Source organism: Cornus florida, unplaced genomic scaffold (assembly GCF_030987335.1).
Source record: "Cornus florida cultivar Cherokee Brave unplaced genomic scaffold, ASM3098733v1 CherokeeBrave_3.0.0_Hap2_Chr07, whole genome shotgun sequence".
Taxonomy (NCBI): domain Eukaryota; kingdom Viridiplantae; phylum Streptophyta; class Magnoliopsida; order Cornales; family Cornaceae; genus Cornus; species Cornus florida.
In genome coordinates, this window is record NW_026775577.1 from 70,646,835 (window position 1) to 70,656,953 (window position 10,119).

Consider the following 10,119-nt stretch of genomic DNA (forward strand, 5'->3'; position numbering starts at 1 on the left):
AAAATTGCTAAGCTAAAAGCTAAAAATTTGGAGATGAACTACTAAAGGACCTTTGTGAGCTTTTTCTTACTCAAACTCTTAGTTAAATCATCGGCCTACGTGGAGGCTTGTATTTCAATTCTTAGATAAATTGTGAGCCCACGTGGAGGCAATTTACTTTTCTTGCATATTGTTAAAGCATGGGAGTATGTGAACATTGTATGTAGAGGAAGTTTGTTGATTATTGACTTGTTGTGAAGGTGAAGTGTTTGTCATTATTTCCTGTTATGTTGCATTGTGCATGCATGGTCGTAGATCATTGAGACCTACTCTTGTCCCTTTAAATTTTCATCTTGAATCCATTGTTCGAAACCCTAGGGGAAGAGGTTGTTCTAGTCAATCCATTTAACAATGGAAGGACACAATGAGGACCATGTGGAGGACCTTGGTCACATAGACCAACAAGGTATCCTCCACCCCAATGTGCATCATGATAACATGCAAGTACCATTAGGCATACCAAGGCCATTTGTTCATCCATCACAATAACAAGGCTAAGTCCCATTGGGAATGCCAAGGCTTAATCTATGCTGCACCACCTCCTATCATTCAAGGCAATCATGGTACCCATGTTGCACCTCCAATTGCTAATCCTCCCCTTGCTTTAAGAGATCACTATGTGCTTAATGAATATAATGCACCCACATGCATTCAATTGCCACCATTTAAAGCACACAACTATGAAATCAAGCCACAAACCATAGAAATGCTTCCTAACTATCATGGACTTCCAAGTGAAGAACCTTACAAGCATTTGGATGAGTTTCTTGAAGTATGTTCCACCGTAAAATACACGGGCATGCCGGAAGAGGTCTTAAGGCTCAAACTTTTTCCATTTACCCTTAAAGACAAGGCAAAATATTGGTTTAACAATCTTAGGCCTTTTTCAATAACTTCTTGGGCGGAAACGCAATAAGAGTTCTTGAAGAAGTACTATCCGGTTTCTAAAACCAATGCCATGAGAACTTAAATTATTTAATTTTCACATAGGGATGGGAAAACATTTCATGAGGCATGGGAACACTTTAATGAATTGCTTAGGAAGTGTCCACATCATGACATGCCCAAATGGCAATTAGTTCAATATTTCTTTGAGAGCTTACCGGATAATTACAAGGGCATGGTTGATGCTTCCATGGGTGGCTCTTACATTGATAGGCACGAGGATGACGTGTGGCGTCTTTATGAGAGCATGAGTGAAAATTCTTTGCACCGTACTTTATCTTCAAAGAATGGTAGAAATTCTAGTGGTAGGAAGAATGTTAGCTTACATCAAGTCGACCACTCTAATGAAATTGCCGCCGAAATGAAATCATTATCTCAAAGGTTTGATCAATTTTTGATCATCCAAAACTCGGCGAATCAAGTATCTTCCTTCCCTAACCATTCTCATCATGCATCTAATGAGACATGTATGACTTGTTCAAGTGTTTTACATTCTACTTCCAATTGTCCCCATGGACATGTGTAAAGTGAGCATCATGAACAAGCAAATGCTGTTTTTGCTAATCAAGGGAACAATCCTTATAGCAATCACTACAATCCTAGTTAGAGGAATCACTTAAATTTCTCTTGGAAAAACCAAGGGGAAGGCTCAAACCCTCCCCAAGGCTGTTTTCAAGGGAAATACATTCCACCTCCACTACAAAGCCATGGTTCTCAAGGTTTTAGATCATCATACCAATCACAAGGAAACCAATTTTCAAATTCTTATTTTCTTAATCAACCATTATATTCCCAAGAAAATATTAGAGTCCCGCTTTTGAAGGGAAATTTTTGACCGCTCTAGGCACTTTAGAGGCAAACACGCAATTACTTCATTCTCACTCTCAATCTATTGCTAAGCTAGAAACCCAAGAAGAGCAAATAGCTAGCACCTTAAATGCTAGAGAGAAAGGAAAAATGCCTTTGAATGCCCCACAAAAGCAATAATGTGTTGTGGAGACTCACTCCTCATCGGAAGGTCACACAATAGAGCATGTCTGTAATGACCCGGTCATTTTCATTCCTTTCCCTTTTCTCAGATTTTCACAGATATATTTTTCTGTTGATCTTTTCCTTTCTGAGTTCAGTTCCTCGTTGCTTAGTGTCATCTCGAGTGCTCCGGAGTGATTTTTGAGACTCTTTTCTTTAGATTGACAACTTCCTTTAAGGACCGAGTTAATTCCACATTTTTCGTTTTTCGACACTATTTACTTTTCGTCTTTTTCCCTATTTCGTCATTTTCCCTATTTTGTCTTTTCCCCGTTTGTCACTTTATTTGCAAACCACACTTCTTGCGTCCAGAGTTGGTTTTTGACTTCATGTATCTTCATTCTAAGTGGTTTCCATGAAATACATATCGTTACTTTTGTAAGAAAGTACTCTAGTTGCTCCTGGTGTCCATAGGGGCATGGATGCATAGTTTTTCAGAATCTTTTTCTTTTCTTGGGGCATTTTTCATAAGTATCTTTTGAAGATATTTTATTTTAGGGGTTTTTAAGAAAATATTTTTGGAAGATATTTTCATTCTGGGGCAGTTGTGCAGTTTTCACTTTTTGGAGAGGCCATTGTGCAATTAACGAAAGTTATTACAAAAATACCTCGTATGGAGTTTGGAGTCTGGATCCGCGTACGGGATTTATTTTCACATTTCTTCGAGTCGTGCACTCTTAGAATTTCCTCCTGGTCATTTTTCTCCAGTTTCACGATTTCTGGCCCTAGTTGCCGCCGAACTTGTTTGGGGCATAACTTTCTGCTCAGGACTCGATTTTTGACACCGTTTCTTCCGTTGTTCATTTTTTCTCATTTTGAATCTTTTTTGTTCATAGAGTTTTTCCGTTTGAGTGTGTCTGCTCAAATTCCACTTTTCTAGACCCGGCGGGGCCCTTTCGGGGCACTTTTTGAGATTTTCTATAAATATGGGACTTAAAAAGAAAATATCAGATTTTCTTCTCTCTCTCCTCTCTCTTGGCAGGCAGCCATGGCTGCCAAGGGGCTGCCACCCTTCTTCTTCATTTTTTGGCCACTTCCCTCGAGTGAAACATCGTAGTGCCTTAGTGTTTAATGCTTTTCTTGATGTCGCGCATCTTTCACCCTTATTAGAACTCATTTCTGACCATTTTTCGAGTTTGGGTTTGAAGTCAAGTTGTGATTTTGATGGGGCTTCTTGGGGATTCTTGTGCATCGTGTTGTCTCCAACAAAACCCTTCGGTATTGTCGAATTCGGAGCACTTTTTTTTCGGTTGGCTTTTGAGATTTTCATCTCAAATTAAGGTAGGGAATATTTTAGGATTTTATATATGTTGTATGGAGTGTTTTCCATGATTATACAACTTGTATGCATGCTTTTGTTCAAGTCTTAGAATTAAATTTAATTATTTTCTATGGTTAGGATTTAATTCACATGATGATGTATAACTTAGATTTAAATTGTGGCATGCTAGAAATTTTAGTTTTAATATGTTTGTTAATATATATTAAATTGGGATTATTTAAATAAGAATTGCGTTTTTTATTTAATATTTTTCTTTTGGGAAAGCTTAATTCCCATGGCCGTACCTTGCATGAAATTAAGTTGTAACATGCTTTTAAATCAAGTCTTAACATGTTCTTTAACATACTTTAATTTGAGAGCATTTGGATAAGTATGAAAATCTAGAGATTTTAATTAAAATGATAAATTAAAATCTATTTAAACGTTCCATTAATTTAATTAAGTTTTTGACTTGATAATTGTGAGGACTAAGACTTGTATACTAGCATATATTAATTTAGGACCATTTGGTGTTGTTTTAGAATTTAGGGATTTAATTATCATGTTTTAATTAAATTCTATCCTATTGATCCAATGACCTAAGTAAGCTTTTGACTTGATTCATGTAATGAATAAGTTATGTTATTAACATGTGTTAATTAGGGTTCATTTGATTGAGATATGAAACTTAGAGAAATTAATTAGGTTATATAATTAATTTTCGTTTCTATTGCATTACTGATTAAATCATGTGTTTAACATTGATATTATGTTTGAAGCATGATTCTAGACTTGTAATGGATTTATGCAATTATGTTTCAATATTGAATTATATTGTTATAGCGTGTAATGAATCGCACACTGAAGATTCGACATGTGATGTTATTATAGCACGTAACGAATCGCGCTCTAAAGATTCGACATTGTCATCCTATAGTAGTTGTAGATTTAGAACATGTATTGTGTGGTTTCAACCTACTTGTGCATGGAATGTAGTTTCGTGCTGTATATATATTTTTCATATATAAGTTGTTAACTTATTTTTTTTGTAGTCACTTGGGACATGGTTACTATAACATGGCTAGAGTTTGGCTCTAGTGCGGGAGGTATGAGTTCTTCCCGTTGAGATAGTGCGCACTAGGGGTGGTATTACCAGCGGGTTAGTCTCCGTAATAGCCGTTGAGGTCTCGGCAGAATTCCGAGCTTAGATGTCCAAGTGTTCCACTACTTGATTTCGCACTTTTAGATTTATAGTTGATAACCTAGAGAATATATGTCTTGATGTGTGGTATTAGATATTCTAATTATACTAAATTGTTATATTTAGTTGATTTCGCGCTTTTAGATTTCAAGTTGATAATTTTGAGAATCTATATCTTGTTGCTTGGTATAGCATGCTTTTATGTTGGTTAAATTGCATAGATATTATGATTCGCATTTTGTTGTTCATTTGTGATTTAGGAATGATCCTATAGATTCATTTGGAACATAGACGTTAGGTGGCATGACCCACTTTAGTCATTTACACACTTTTAGATTTCAAGTTGATCACTTTGATGATCTATGTCTTGACATGTGGTACTAGAAACTCCAATTTATGTTAAATGGTTATATTTAGTTGTTTACACATTTTAGATTTCAAGTTGATGACTTTGAGAATCTATATCTTGTCGTTTTGTATAGCATGCTTCTATGTTGTTTGAATTACATGAATGATATGTTTTATGCTAGAAATGATCTTAGGCAGCTTAGGATGCTCCCTGAGTCTCACCTTTGACATAGACGCTAGGTGGAATGAACCACGATGTTTAAATCATGCAAACATGTAAAATGTTAGGTCGATGCATGCTCATTTCCTAAGAGTAGCTATATGTTGCTCACCCCAAAGTTACTAGGGCATATTTCAGGTACAGGATACAAGATTGGAGATTTGCACTTACTTTGGTGATTTGCAGAATTGAAGTTTCTTTAGAAGCATTCTTGTTCACCTGCAAGTGTTAGCATGTTTAAGTTTTGCCTATGAAATGTAATTTTTACAACTTAGAGGTTTGACATGTTAAATGTTGTAAATGAATTGTAATAAGGCCATAGGCCATTTCAGCATGTTTAAAATGTTGTTTTACACTTGCGTATATGTTCACATCATCACACACTTGTATATAATTAAGTTTGATCATACAATGTAGGATTCAACTGAGGCTTAAAGTCTCTTTTTTAGTTTTGGTGTACGTGGTCTAGTTTAAACTAGACTTTGCCCCTTTGGTTGTCATTGGTGCCATAGGGTACCATTTGGCCCTTTTCATGTTAGTTTTCGCTTCCAGTTATTTCTTTGAGCTTCGTGACTTCATGGAAGGTCACATTGGTGTCTTGGGGATGGTTTATATCTCTATAGACTTTGGTTTTATCTTTCGCTTCCACATTTCGGATCCGTTATCGGGTCAACTTTCGATTCATCATTGATATACCGGGTTGAAAAACTTGGGCCATCACAATGTCAATGCGGTGACTACCTTGAGAAGTGGAAAGATTGTGGACAACTAAGTGGGTATGTCCAATGAAGAGAGTGAACCGGTGCAACCACAAGTTGACACCTGTCCCGTTTCATATCATATTCCTCATTCATTGCATGTGCATGACCATACAAATGAGAATGTGTTGAAAAGTGATTTTGAAAAGAGAAATTTGCAAAATGATTTGAAAACTTCTTGTGTTGAAGAGACTTCAAAGAAAATTTTTGAAAAGGTTTTTGAGCCAAAAGCTCCATTCCCGGATGCCTTAAAAAGATCCATTTCAAATGACAAGCAAAAGGTCAAAGTAAATGAAATTATGGAAGTGTTTAGGCAAGTGAAAGTCAATTTTCCACTTTTGGATGCAATCAAGCAAATTCTAGCTTATGCCAAGTTCTTAAAAGACTTGTGCACCCAAAAGAGGAAGAACAAAAGCCAAGCACCTAGAAAAGTGGTCCTAACCGAGTAAGTAAGCTCAATTTTGTATCATAATACTCTTCCAAAGTTTAAGGACCCCGGTTCACCTACCACTTCTTGTATCATTGGTGATTATATCATTAATCGGGCTCTTATTGACCTAGGAGCAAGTGTTAATCTTCTTCCATACTCGATATATGACAAATTAGGCTTAGGAGACTTGAAACCGACGTCGGTGGTTTTACAACTTGCCGATCGATCAATCAAAAAGCCTAGGGGTATAATTGAGGATGTATTAATTAACATTGATAAATTCTTCTTTCCCATTAATTTCGTTGTCATTGACACGGAACTGATCCCAAATCCTAAGAGCCAAATTCCCGTTATCCTTGGCCGTCTTTTCTTGGTAACCGCAAATGCCAACATTAATTGTAGGATGGGGATAATGAAGATCTCATTTGGCTACATGAAGGTAAAGTTGAATATTTTTAATCCAACCACCAATTCATTTAACAAGCATGAAGAGATTAATGTTGTAGAGAAATGTCATGACCTTAAAAGTGAAGGAATTGAGTTTTTGTATGAGACCAAAGTTCTAAAAAGTCCATCTTCAAACTTGAAACGAAAGAAAGTTGTTTCAAAATCTTGTTTTGAAAAGGCGTAGAAGCCCAAAGATTGTTTTAACCAATGACCGAAAATGTCTTTTGAGCTTAATCCAACAAGTTCATTAAAGAACCATTTGTTGGGTCGAGTTCAAAGCACTTATCACCCCATTAAGGAGGGCATGCACTACAAGATGTTTAATCCGGGCTAAAAGAGCCCAACGTCTTGCTAGAGACGTTAAAGACTAGCAAGACATTTCGTAGGGTGTCAAAACCCTATTCCTCCCTCATTTCTATCTTTAATTTCATTTCTTGTGAAGTCTAGATATTGGCTTTGGGTTCATATGCATTGCTAGGAACTGTGATTAGGATTGCATGCACTTTTATGTTGAAATTGAGCATTTCGCATAAGTTCGATTGATCTCAAAATGAGTTCGATAGATTGAACTTCCCACTTGCATCAAACCTGCATCCAAATCACTCTCTGTCCAATGGTTCGAACAAAACCTGCATATTTCAGCTTTCTGTCCCATCGTTCAAACTTGTTCCTAGATCGATCTAAATTTCTTCGATCGATCCAATTTCATCTTGGATCGATCTGCAGTTCCAACACTTAGAAAAATTTTGAACCTGCATCCACCTACATCCAAAAGCCTCTCTGTCTCATCGATCGAACATTTCTTCAATTCTATGTATTTTCGATCAATCGAAAGTATTCTGTGATTAATCTTGGGGAGATCAATCTTTGCTCTTTGTTTTTCAATTTTGATTTTGTTTTGACTTTGTTTTAAATTTCAAAAGTTCAAAAAATATATATATATATTTTTTTATTTTTTATTTTCCAAAAATATATAAATATAAATATAAAATAATAATAAATAATTTAAATAAATAAATATTTTTCAAAAATCCTAAAAAGATCCTAAAAATATTTTACTTTTTATTTTACTTTTTTAGAAATCACAAAAATACTTTGTCACTTAAGACGAGAGATCGATGTTAGTTTGATCGATATGAGGATTCAGTTCGATCGATCAAACTGGCAAGGGAATGTTTTTAAAAATCAATTCAGGGTCATTCGATCCATTCAACAAGAATCGATCTCAGACACTCGTTTCCCCTTCGCCGCTACATCCCAACTCTTCCCCATCTTCGGCGAGACTCCGACAAGCATCCCAAGCGTCGAATCACTCTCTCTCCTCTCGGATCTTTACCCGAATCTCACCTCCTTCGCATCTCCACTTCTCTCTTGACTCCGGTGAGATCCGAATCCCACTTTTATGATTTCAAGCTTCAATTTCATGAACACGTGCTCGAAATGTTAGATCTAAGCTGTTTCTATGATGAATAACTCCATTGATGAAGCTTTGAGCTCTTTGTATATATATGTATATATGTTTTTGTATTTTTCGTGATTTTGACTTGATTTTGGAGTTTTGGGCCGAACCAAGTGACCCAATAGGTTGATTTGTTGTGTTGATGGGCCCACGACCATGTTCGTGAAGGCCCCGTGCCATCCACGTCACAGATTTGTGACTTTTCGAATTTCACTTCACAGTTCGATCGGTCGAACTTTTTATTCGATCGATCTGTAACAGATCGTTCTTACTTATTCTTGATCGATCGAACTTGAATCGATCTCACATTTTTGTGATCGATCGAACTTCACAGATTTGTTTCACACATCTCACACACCATCTCTTGTGTTTCATGCCATCTCATACATGCCCAATGCCTGTGTGTTCCATATTAGATGCATTCTATACTTATACTGTCTAGCATGTTTCACATCATGTCACTTATTCCTTGTCACTTAAATATATTTATGTTCCCTATCTATTTTGTCTACCCTATTTGACATACATGATTCTATGAACTGTGTTTTAATTCTTTATATCGGCATTGACTTCCTTTGCAAGTTTTGCTTTTATTTTGCAGGCTATGGCTAGGGTCAAGACTGTAGCTCGCGGACACTATCACTGCTGGGCAGGCCGAGTTTGGACAATGAGGCGGGTCTATCTCATACCCAGGAGCCCACTCCACCTCGGTCTCCAGTTGACAGACGCCTACAGTCTTAAGACGGAGCATCTTCTTCACAAGGTGATGCTGAGGCTGAGCACATACCATCTCCACCACCACAGCCAGCTCAGCTAGCCCAGGAGTTAGACCGGCCATTACATAGATACTCACGCCTTCGAGTGGCGCATAAGTCGGTCCTCGACACAGACTTCTTTTCCCAATCGGTGCTTACCCAGTCAACATATGATGATATCTTCAGACGGGGCATCTCAGCCATACTAGCCCCTATCTCATACCCAGTGTACCCGAGGTTGGTCCGGATGTTCTTCAAGAACCTCCGGCCTGCCCCGAGTAACCTGGCGGAGTTGCGGACCACCATTGATGGCTACCCGATCTACATCACTATGGACACATTGTCCAGATCTTGCCAGTGTCCACATGTCTGCCCTCTAGAGCTACAGGACATATATCCCACTCTCTACAGACCCACTTATGCAGACATGGCCGTTTTACTCACAGGTCACTATGCCGGTGGCGAGACCTATGCGATTCGGACCTACCTTCCAAATGACCTGTGGTTTTACGACTTTATCCTGTTCCGTAACATCTTTATGGCCGGCCATAAGACACAGAGGCGCGGCGACTATCTGACAGCTCTATACGCATTCTATACAGGGCATTGGCTATCTATTCCAGCGCTTATTTGGAGCGTCATGATGAAGTTGTATGTCGACCACATCAGCAAGGCCAAGCCCAAAAGGGCTAAGTATCTTCCATTTGGCCACCTCATCACCCAGATTCTATGAGACCAGCGCTATCCCTTCCAGCCACGGGAGCAGACTGAGTCTGGGGCTTGTTCCTTCAAGAAGAAAGACTGGGATAAGAGTTACAATGCTCTTATCAAAAGCCTGAGGGACGATGTTGTCGAGGCAGCTGAGGATCTAGAGGCAGATGAGCATGCAGCAGCAGCAGCAGACCCGGCAGCGAAAGATATACCAGTCGATCCTGCTGCCGTACACATGGACATCGATTTGGAGCAGCCTGTAGAAGACGCAGAGCAGCACTCTCTAGTTGGGTCACCCATTCATGATGCGAAGCAGGCTCAGGATCATCATTCTCCCACTCCAGCGGTACCTGAGGCTCCAGCACAAATACCTGGCTTTGGAGAGCGACTCCAGGCTTTAGAGGATGCTGTAGTATCTATCCGTGCCGACACGGTCTCTCTCCGAGAGGATGCTGTCTCCATTAGAGCTGATATTACTTCCCTCCGTACGGATGTCATGACCGCATTCAGAGACCT

At 38.4% G+C, this 10,119-nt stretch overlaps 1 non-coding gene across 1 annotated transcript; it reads right to left on the minus strand.

The window, feature by feature from the left end:
- Positions 1 to 994: 994 nt before the first annotated feature.
- On the minus strand, positions 995 to 1,101 carry LOC132267806 (small nucleolar RNA R71). Its single transcript, XR_009469096.1, has one exon. It is a non-coding gene; the product is annotated as a small nucleolar RNA R71 (small nucleolar RNA).
- Positions 1,102 to 10,119: the final 9,018 nt, after the last annotated feature.